The following is a 12,476-nucleotide window of genomic DNA, read 5'->3' on the forward strand; positions in this document are numbered from 1 at the left end:
CTATTTTATTCAATTGAAATATGACTAAATAAGATAAGTTTTAAAATTGTCCATGGATTGTAGGTAGTTGCTTAAAGCTGTATCTACCAGAATAAGTTCTAAGAAGTTCATTTATGTGAAATCATAAAGACAGAATCAATGTGTGTTCTCAATACCACCATGTTCCTGACAGAAAATAAGAAGATATTGTGCTTTCCCATTGAGATAACATTGGGTTGCAGGACTTAGATCTCAAAGGAAGAAATGTAAGTGTACTCTGTCCAGGTATGATAAGTGCTGGCAAGACTGGGACAGCATGTGTGATGGAGTCCAATATTAGGATGGTATTTTATTCATTACATACTAACGACCTTTGGGAGAGCCTGCTCCAAGACCGCCACCAGGGTATGAAAAAAAAATCCACAAATACTGTGAGGGCTAGACTTTTCTATATAAAGGGAAAATAAGGAAGCACACATTTTTTCTGATGGTAACTTTCTCTTTTACAAAAACTAAAAAAAAGTCCTCTCTCTGAAAATATTTCTGTATCCATACAGCTACATTCTTTATATACAGCTATATATCTTTCTTTACATATGTACATCTCTCTCCTGCACAGCCATATATTTCTATCTCTTTCCACACAGTTACATCTCTCTCCACAGCTACATCTTCAATCTACATAGTTACATCTTTTTTCTATACAGCTTCATCTTTCTTGTCTTCACACAGTTACAAATCTCCACACATTTTCCACACATTCTATACACAGTTACATTCTCCACATCTCTCTATAGTTCTTCCTCCACTCAGCTACATCTCTTACACTTCCTTCTATACCTCTCACACTTACATTTCTCACACTTCTCCCACACTTCTTCTTATATTTCTAACACCTCTCTCTACATACTCAGCTACATCTCCCTTTCAGCACACACACATCAACTGCCAAACTCTGGACAATTATAAGTTACATATACAGGGTCTGACCCATTCTCATAACACATGATAAAGTCACAGAGTTTCTCTGAGGCTAGGGAGGTCATTCTGACTGAGCATGATAAATAAAGTAAGCACATAGCTCTGATTGGTTAGCATTTGCAGACAGAGAATAACATTGAAATGCAGGACTTAAACAATAAACAGGTAGTTGGCTGAATCTTGAGTTTAGGAGTACATACAGAAAGTCAATTACTGCAGGGGGTTGTGCCTATTAAAGTTGCTTCATGTCTGACCTTGGTTTAACAGACAATTGGGAACATGTCCTTGTGTATTATATTTGCAGGAGTATCTAGTCTGTTTTGAATTTGTTCTAATGTCTAAAATCACCTGAATATATAAAAGATTATATTTGTAGCTGGGAATTTGCCTATGTCAGTCTGAGTAATGAAAAATACTCTAGTATTATTTCTATTCATCAGAATTACACAGAATAAGCAGAAATCATCTTCTGACCATCCACAGCTATATGCATGCCCAGTCAATGGAATATTTTCACAAGATAAACACACAAGTAGTGATAAAACACCCATAGCTATTTTTATGGAAGAAATATAGTGGCACCTGAGAAAAATTACAGACAGAAGCAACCAATCATTTACAGTCAGTGACCCCACGGTCTTTGTCAAATGGGGTTCCCCATCAGAGAGTTATTTATCTGGTACGTCGACCTTTAAAAAGGATAAGGAAGACATTGTGGTCAGAGAGAAGAGAAAACTAGAAGTTGGAGTGTGTGGGGCTTATAACCTATGTAAAAATTGACATTTGTTTTGAATAAGAAAGACAGTCTTTAGAGAACTTGGAATAAAGGGGTAAAATTAATAGCCATTATTATGTATAACTTATAAATGCTATTTTTGTATTATATATATATATATATATATATATATATATATATATATATATCCCACAGGTATTATGTTCTATAAGATCATATACTAAATATGTTCTGCAAATGTAATATGTATTATGTTTTGAACATGTATCTTAGTAGGTATTTTTTTTTAATTGTGTTTGTCTTAATACAGGCTATGTGCCCTACTACTACACATACACTGTGCACTTTAATGTGACTCAAGGTAAGAGTTATTTGCAAAAGTGAAATTTGGAGACATGATTCCATTTTCCCTGTCCCAAGTATAAAGCTGACAGAATAAAGAAGTGAAAACATGAAATCCTTGGGTTCAAGTTGCCTATATTTTATTTATGTGACAATATTTTGATATGTGAAATTGTATAGTAGAGTTTGAAGAAAAACAAATTAACTGAAAATAAATTTTAAGGATAACTCTTAATGTTAACACATTGATAAGTCCAGATAGCAAACACATTGGGAAATTTCTTCCAAATGGGATGCTCCAATTGTTCTGAAGACAGAACAGAGCAATAGCAGTAAACCAACTGAGCAGCAGATGAGAGTAGAAGTAAAAGCCTGTATGAGTGTGTTGATGCCTACATCTGGAGACATCTACACAGCTGGATTCAAGCATTCAGTTTTCTTCCGTTCTAGAATGCATGATGCAACTTTTGAATACTACAATCAGGATTAGCAGGATAAGTGGAGTCTGTAGTTAACTGTAGAATTGGTGTCCACCCTAAATGAGAACAGGTACATTGTAAACATTTACTTATGCTAAGCAACATAACCAAAATAATGCTAATTCAGATCAGAGTCACTAGACTTGGGGATTTGAAGACAGTCTTACTTGTGATATTGGAGAAAAGCAGTAGTTAATAATAGATTAGTAGGTGATTGAAGTTGAAATACTATAATAGATCAGTAAATGGTGATAAACTGATGAATGCAATAATATGAGACTATGGGGTATTTTCATTTTGAGGGGCTTAAATAATGGAAATTTCTGAGTACTTCTATAGGACATGATGGATCAGAGGAATTCAGGGTACATGAAGTATATATGTTTGGATACATGAATTACATATAAATTTAGAGGCATTGATAGGTGATTTCTTTCTTTTTTTTTTTTTTTTTTTGGTTTTTCGAGACAGAGTTTCTCCGTGTAGCTTTGTGCCTTTCCTGGAACTCGCTTTGGAGACCAGGCTGGCCTCGAACTCACAGAGATCCGCCTGGCTCTGCCTCCCGAGTGCTGGGATTAAAGGCGTGCGCCACCACCGCCCGGCCGATAGGTGATTTTAATAGCAGAAGAGACAGTGACAGAGAGGGATTCATTGTTCTACATGTGCTTCCGGAAATCATAGCTGCCTTTCTACCTCTTCAAATAGCACAATTGTTTTAGTAAATTTTATATCAGACTCTATCTGTGGTGTGATCAACATCCTTGAGAATTCTACTGATACAATTTTATAAAACATATAACTAATTACTTTCTAAATTCTGAAAGTGAATAAGGTTAAAAATATGATTTAATACATTATTACTACTTAAAAGATCTTTATGACTGTTGATATCATCAACTGTTCACAAGCCTTAAGTGTAGAAGTAGCTTTGGAAAACATGGAAAACTACACATACACATTTGCTTCATAACCATGGAAACTAAAGTACAAAGAAAGTCATTTGATTTGCCCAAGTTCACACAGCCAAGCCATTTCAAAGTTCTATTCTTTAAAAATCAGTGATAAGTACTAAGTAAAACAAAAACCACACTTACAGTTTTATTGGTAGTAGCTTGATAATGCAGGAGTTGATGACATATGATACTCAGAAACTTTCCTTTGGAACCTACATTTTTTTCAGCATTGTTATTAAAATTCTATTGTTTATCATCGATCTAAATGCAGCTCTGAATATTCACTCACATATTGGGTATTCTCCATTTCCAATAGGCTCAATGTTTGCTTCCTCTTAACTTAAAAAGAAACAGCTCCACATATACAGCTTGCATTATACAAGCTTCATTTACATTACAACTTTGATTTCTGATAAATGGGATGGGGACAAGAAAGGAATTAGGTAAACTCATTTTCCTTTTAGAGTTTGAAACAGTGCTGATTGCACACATTCTGCACTGGGGTTGTGGGGACTGCTTCCTGAGTGACATTTGCTAAGTGAAATTGCATTGCAGATGATCAGTGCAGAGCAAACCATTCTATGCCTCTTGTAGTGATGATCGATCTGCATTTATGGTATTCTTCTTCTTCATGAGAGACAGTTAACTGACATTCTGTGTGTCCATGAATTCACTGCACAGACACTCATCTGGATTAACTTCTGCTAATTGCCATGGAAATGCTGGGTTTTCAGCATAAACTGTGAAATGGTCCTTCAGAGAATAGAGTGGAAATGACTTTTGAGCATTAGCTCTTGCCAACCCTTTGGTTCTATGGTACCTCATTCAGGATCTTTGTAATTTAATTTCCTACTCTGAAATGCCACTTGCCAAATATCAGTTCAGTTCCCGCTAGTATTCATCCAAAATTTCATCATAAATGTCACAGACAGTACAGAATGGATCATTTTGACTTTCCTGGTGAAATTTTCAATGGTACAATGTTGGCTTTTCTCTGTAGAAATGTTTACATGCTTTATACAGTATTTCTTTTTTTCCAAAATGAGCATCTAAATCCACAAACCTGTCATTTCAATATTTACAGATTATACATATTAGCTTCCACATAACGGAACAATCTTCCATTTAAATTACATTGTGGTAGAAATTTGACCTAAATTATATCCTGTTTTTGACAGTGAATATTGCCACAAGTTGTGGGAAAACTTATTTTATTTTTATTTAAAAAGAAGTGACTTCTGTATCTTTCTGGGGCTGTGATGTCTCTGGGAAGTAAATAACTTAATAAAGTAAGACCTAGGCACAGGTCAACTGTTAATCTCCAAAGAATGACTTTACGTTATTTAAGCCTCTAGGAATCTTGAAATAGACTATAGTACAAAATAATTCAGAGGTACAATTTCCCATCAATAAAGTGCTACTCTAAAACTAAGTCAAACAAACAAACAAACAAAGAGCAAAATTTTAATGGTTTAGTGAGTCAGTAAAGTGTTCCAGTCACATTGCTGGATCTATGCCATTCCAAAGACTCTGATCTAGTAGGCCAGTTTTCACATGGTCTGAGTCTATGTTCTCATTCAGAGCTGAGCTGAAGTATAAAGGATGATTTATATGTATGCAATGTTACACAAATTTCAACTTCTTGTGCTTGAATTAGATTCCAATTTTATGTCATTTCTTAAAATTGTCATTAACTGAACTCTATTTAGGTGCCAAAAGCAATCTTTCATTTGGAACAATCTTCTCAGTTTTTTTCATGATGCGTCCCTAAATTCATCTGTGGATGGTTCTTACGTCTATGATATGCTACAGCTTTTCTTTGGTGATGGTATATATAAATATAGAAATTGTAATGTCTTCAAACTTCAAAATGTTTACTATAGCTCAGCTTAGCTTTTTGGTTTCATGTACCTAAGAGACATCATGTAAAATGTAACGTTCATCTAATAAATTTCATGTGTTGGAGACTGGGAAAGTAAGTAGCTTATCTCATCTGCTCATTCTCAGTTCGACCCCCAACATTGACACACTCTATGGAGAAACTTTTGTTACATGTTTTTTTCAGCATCAGGGAACAATTCATCTGCTCAATAACGTGCAATATCAGAAAGAACAAGTGAAATAAGTTTGTCAAGATCTTGTTTTCATTTTTGGTTTTTTCTGTAACTTTTAATTTGGTTGCTATTTAATTATACATGATATTAAGCTGCATAATTAATGAGGTAGTTTGATACCTATGAATCATCTTGTTGACTTCTTTCTAAGCATATGTTTCTTTATATAGAAGGATATACAAATTAACACAATATTGTGGATAAATAAGTATATCTTGTAAAGAACAAGTAATGTATTGCCCAGTATCATTTTATTATTAACTACTATATTCATTTCTGTTATAGGAGTTGGAATTTATATTTATATTTATATTTCAATGAAATTTTGAAGAGTTGGAATTGATCAACAAACTGCTATTGTTTTTGAGAACTAAAAATATCTTTTCTGTCCATCTCCCTTATTAATAAAATGGTTGTAATGTAAATCTTGCTTGCTATACTTGATTCTATTTTGGGACAAATAAATAAACATATGTGAAATTATTTTCAAAACCAGAAAATACAATATAAATAAAAGCTGTTGTCATTATGCAAAAGAGTTTTTTCATGAAATATTGAATAAATTATTAAAAAAAAAAACACTGTGATGATGGCTTCTTTCCAGGGTAAGAATGAAGTTCTGGAAAATCAAATCTTGACTTGAATTCTTTGGCTTATAATAAATATATAATATTTCCCTCCTGACTTCTTCTATTGGCTGCTTATGGTTTAGGTTCTCTTGCATAAATAGGCATAAAAGGCTTGGAGTTGAGTATTAAGATTGTGTCTAAAATTGAGTAATAGGATTCCAGGAAGCCCAAGGATACCACAGTTGTGAAATACTAATGGCCTGATGATAGCCATAAAGAGGTAAGTGAGGACCCATAACATGAGTTCCAATGACTCTGGGGCCTGGTGCCGTTTAGATGTTTTTATTCTTGCTAGCATTTGCTTTAGTAGTGAGATGCAGAGAGTTATATGCCACATTTGTACCTGATTTTCAGGAGGAGCAGTTGGGTGTTGGAAATTGTGTGGCAATGTCGGAGTTGATAAGGATACATGAACTAAATTCACATGCTAGAGTGTGTTTGAATATGTCATAAAATTATGAATTCTTTCATTTACTCTTTTCTAGGCTGAGTAAATTACATTTCCTACATCACTGTAATGATTATATAATTTACTCTTGTAACTCTAAAACTTTAAATTACAAACTGTTTTATTTCTCTTTTTCTGCTGCATTCTCCCTGTCTCATTAAACATTATTTTTAGGTGTGATTTGAAAAGGCTCGGGGGAGAAAGAAGCTATGCATATATTAATATGGAGCACTAAAGATATTGGTTGAACTTTATGCCATACCTGCCGTTTAAAATGTGTATTTAACTGTTAGGATTTTTTCTTAAACTTCTAACTTAGCCTAAACCAAGAATAAAGTCCAATTAATAATTCTCATTTGGGGGGGATCAACATCCTTTCAAATCCAATGCTTCCGAAACTCCATATGCATAAAATTTACCTGTGACTTTGCACTTATTTAGACTCACTCATTTGACATTCTTTTTCTGTAAGTCTAGGATAGAGCCTCATAGCCAGGATTTCCAATAAGTGCCATGAGCTACCCAGTGGGGGCAGGGGGAACCCTGGAGGCTACATTCATACAAACATTGGAAGCTCTCCACACTCTTGCAAATTTTATTTCACGAAGGAGAAAACATATGCTGGAAAAAAAGGAAAACATCTCTACAAGGCAGCAGACCCTTCTGCACTTCTAACTCTTCTGGACTCTTTCTAATTATGTGTTATTCTTTTTAATTTGTCTATACATCCTTTCCACTCTCCCTGAGCACATTATTAGCCTGGGCTCTAAGCTGTGTGTTGGTAAGGTTTGTTTACAGTGTGCCTTTGCTCATCTAGATTGATGTAACTGTCAATGTGAAGATATTTCGACATAACGCTCCCCATGCCAGGCATCTAGCACACTAAGCAATCACTAAATGACATCTGGTAAACTATATTTTTTTTATAACTTGTGAAACTTGTCATACTGCTGCTGAAATTCTATTTGTGGTACTTTCCTACAATTGCAGGGCCTCATACAGTCACACAGTTTTAAAATATCAAGATTTAGAAGTTCAAATGTGTGCAAAGGGGTTTGCTGCCTAATGGTTTGTTTCAGAGTTCAGCAGATTTCATTGCAGCCTTCACAGCAGTAGACATTCAGTCAAGCCAGAAAATGATCTGATTAAAATTTTCAGATAACAAAGTAGGACTGTTTTCTAAGTGGAATTACAAATATGTATATTTTTAGTCTCCAAAACATGAATTTTAAAACTCAACTAACAAATGATGAAAACATAAACTTACAAATAATTCAAGGGCTTGGACAGACGACTTAGCAGTTCAAAGCATACGCTGATCTTGCAGAGGATCCTGGTTCACTTCCTACCACAAACATCTAACTATTGAAAACAACCTGTAACTCCAGCTCCAGGAGATTTGATATCTACTTCTGCCCTTTATAGGTACACAGACACATAACATTCATTCACACATAGACATACACACACACAAACACACACACACACACACACACACACACAAATAAAGTACTTTAAAATTAATTTCTTAAGATTTGTTATTCTACAGCATTGCTTTATTACGGTTTATACATATAAACTACTTTATAGCCACTTTAAAATAGTAAATTTTCTGTACATATATAAAATGTGAAATTACAGAAATTCGCTAAAGAAAAACCCAAATACCTGTGTAAAACTCTTGTCCCTGATGGAATGTGTTGGTATCTTGATTTTCTGTGTAACTTTAGATAACTTATATGAAGACTGCTTTCTTCAGTTTCCTTATATTTAAAGTGGTAATGTGTTAGCAAAAGGGATAATAACTTTATTCAAAGTTAGCACAGAAATAAACCCTTGGTAATACACACATAAAATACAATATTGAGATTTAAATTGTATAACACAATGATTTCACATAATATGTAGTTTATGAGGCGATTTAAAATATTTTACTTACATTAGAGAATAATAAGTAATTCTGAGTGTGTTGCTCAGCTGTCAGTTTATGTATAAAAACATGAGCTAATCATATTACAAAGGGGAAAAGATTCTTTGATTTGCATTTCTGGAGCTTTTACTAAATCGCTTAATTGGTCCTATTGTTTTTTGATATTTGCATAAGAGCAATCATGGCAAGCAAGTAGTGAAGCACAGTTATTCACTTCCTTATGGGCAGGTAGAGATAGACAAACTTTGTGTGTGTGTCACACACACACACACACACACACACACATACACACACACACACACACACAGGTCCCCACAATGCCCTTTGATGGATCTAATGACCTGAACCCACCTCTGAATGCCATCTATGAAAACATCTATCCTCCCAATAGCACCACATCTTAGTAGTCCCAGCCTGATTACATATGCAGCTTGAGGAGATATTTCATTCCCAAACTAAAGCGAAAAGAGTTTTTATCATATTGTCGTAAGACCGTTCTTGTATGGAGCTAGTTGTCTTCAAAGTAGATTAGGTAAATTATTCTAAACAACAAGGTAGGTGATAAAGGTGTAGTTCAGGTGCCTTAGTGTTTTCTTAGCATGTGAAAAAGCCCAGGTTTCAATCACCAGCACCATCAAAAAGTAAAAATAAAATAATGATAAAATAAAAATAAAGAAACCAACTAAATATTTACCCTTGAAACCAAATAATTATTACCATTTTTTCTTATTGTTTTATCTATTGTTTTTGACTTATAGGATTCCACATGACTACTCATGTCTATTTATGATTATATATAGTTTAATTGACAAATGCATTAAATTTTGTATCTCTATATTAGATGATTTGTAATTAAGACTATTTAGTGTTCTTCCTAGAACATTGGTCCCTAGCATTCATGTCAGGTAACTCAAGGCAGTCTCTAACTCCAGCTACAAGGAAATCTGACATCCTCTTTGTCTGGCCTCCATGGGCACCTATACACATGTACTCACCATAAGAGAGATAAACATACATACACATAATGATATGAAAAGATAAGTCTTAGATGACCTACCATTTCTCTTACTTTAAAATGTGAGAATTAGAAATGATTACAGGATACAAAAAAAGAAAGTTATAGATATAAATACAAGTTGAAATTCATATGACTATCTTCAATATTAGCCTAATTCTACAATAATATAAATTTTGCTGAGTGATAATTCTAACTATAAATGTATACTCATATTATAGGAACATAAAATGTGTAATGATTAAGGACTAGTGAAATTTTGATTAAATATAACTCATTAGTCCTCTCATTTCTTGAAAGGGGTTATTAAAAACATTAAACAATTCTGTATAATGTGTATATACTTTTGTTTAGCTGAAGTATTGGCTTGAAATACTGGCAGCAACAGTATGTACAAAATATAGTCTACTTGGGTTTATAGGAACTCCTTGTTCAGTTACCACCTGGCCCAATAAAACACTTAAATGAAGCAGAAAATCAGTTGTGTTCATGATTGGGTTAAAAAAAATTAAAAGCCATAGAACTGAGTGAGCAGAATAAGTCCAGTATATAATTCCTGTGTGCTAGTCTTCATTCTCTTGGCTTCAGTTTTATTTGCACTATATTGTGCAAATAAATATTGTCTTTGTTTATAAATAATAATGAGGTCTGTTTTCTTTAAAATGCAAGAACCTAAATATCTCTCACATTTTATTTTTTTAAAGAGTAAGTATTTTGTGTGTATATATGTGTGCCTGAGATCATATGTGTACACCATATGTATGCAGTAGCTTTGGAGACCAGATGAAGTTATTGGATCCATGGAAACTGGAATTACGGGTAGTTGTTAAGACTCCATGGGTAGTTTGAAAACTGGTAGTTTGAAGGAGAATGGTCCTCATAGGCTCATATGTTTATATTTGAGTGTGTGGCCCCTAGTTGGTGGAAATTGTTGGGAAGAATTAAAAGGTGTGACATTGGTGGGAGAGTTATGACCCCACGGGTTCACTTTGAGATGTAAAAAGCACACTCCATTTCTCAGTCGCCCTGCCCCCTCGTATTTGTGGGTCCGTATATAAAACTCTCAGCTACTGCTCCAGCACCATGCCTGTCTGCTTTCTGCCATGATCCTTACATGATTGTGATTGTCATGGATGTTTGTAATCATGAGCCTCAAATGCTTTCCTTTATGAGTTGCCTTGGTCATGGTGTGTTTGTTAAGGCAATAGAAAAATAACCGGAGCAGAAGCTGAACCCAGGTCCTCCCAAGAGCAACATGTGCTCTTAGCCACTTAGTCATCTCTCTAGCCACAATTTTTCTTAAATTTGTTGGATAGAAATATAATATTTCTATCATATATATATATATATATATATATATATATATATATATATATATATATATGATACAGAGATGCGATTCTACCCAACCTTCTGTGAAAGCATAGCCAGAGGAAATAATAGTCTGTAAATGCACATTGTTCTGCACCCCTACCAAAACCAACACAAAATTATACAAAAGTTGTGGGTGTTTACCCACCAACCCCACAGCTCCCCAGAGTTTTCTTGAGTTCGAGCAGCAGAAAATATTAGATAGAAGGATTTAGATTGTGGAGATGAACAGATAGAAAATAAAGGATAGCCTCGAGAGGGCCTGGAACCTATTCCAATGAGCCCTGACTGTCTCTGCCTCAGGGTATTTATAGAGACGCTAAGTAGGTGGAGCAAAGGACCTCCCCCCAGCTCAGCCAAGTGCAGACCATCTCAGACACCTGCACTCAGGCCCATGGTCCTAATCGTCCTCTCTATGCGGACCTGCTGGGTAAAGCCACAAAGAACCTGAAAATGGGCTCCCACAAAAAGCAATACCTGAAAAACTCAGAAAATGTCCAAGTTACAAATTATTTACACATGAGACAGAAAAAGCATACAATAAGCCCCCTTCAATCTCATCAAAAGCTCATACTCCACCAGAGGCTTGGCTGTTAGCAAAATGAGCCTGGGGAAGATGGTGTGGAAAAAAAAAAAAAAAAGGGGATATACTTAGTGCAAGATAACCTGGCTTTAAACTACTACCAGAACGGAAGTGTCATCATAACTGAAAATATGCAAAAGCTGAAAATACTGAGACAGGAATTTAGGATGGTCCATTGCAACCAGCACAACTTCATGAAGACGCAGAGGCCTGAAAAATAAGGATCCTGGGCTGGAGAGACGGCTCAGGAGATATGAGATCATAGTGCTCTTCCAGAGAATCCAAGCTAGATATCCATCCCTACTGGGCAGACCATAGCTGTCTGTAACTCCAGCTTTAGAGTAATCCAACACCTCTGGCCTTAACGTGCACCTGTACTCATAAGTACTTACTGACACACAAATACATATGCACGCAATTTGAAGAAATTATAAAAGCAAATGTCTTAGTTAGGGTTGTTGTTACTATGATGAAATGCCATGCCAAAAGCAACTTGGGGAGGAAAAAGTTTATTTGGCTTATACTTTCACATTACTGTTTATCATCAAGAAGGTCAGAACAGGAAATTTAAAAAGTCAGGAATCTGGAGGCAGGAACTGCTGTAGAGGCCTGAAGGGTTGCTGCTTACTGGCTTGCTCTCTATGGCTTGCTCAAATCTGCTTTCTTATAGAACCCAGGCCTGGCACTAATTTTAAAAATCCCCTACAGGCTTGCCTACAGCCTCATCTTATGAAGGCATTTTCTTTTTTTTTCTTTTTTTTATGAAGGAAAGTTGGATTTATTAAAAGCAGAAAGAAAAGTGCTCCAAGAGACAGCAAAACACACTGCAAGGACAATTGTGGGCTTTTCAAGGGAGAGCTGAGGGCGGGCTTCATTTTTTTAATAGTAATTTTATTTTATAATTAATTTAATTTCA

The sequence above is a fragment of the Peromyscus eremicus genome, chromosome 19 (assembly GCF_949786415.1).
Source record: "Peromyscus eremicus chromosome 19, PerEre_H2_v1, whole genome shotgun sequence".
Lineage (NCBI taxonomy): Eukaryota > Metazoa > Chordata > Mammalia > Rodentia > Cricetidae > Peromyscus > Peromyscus eremicus.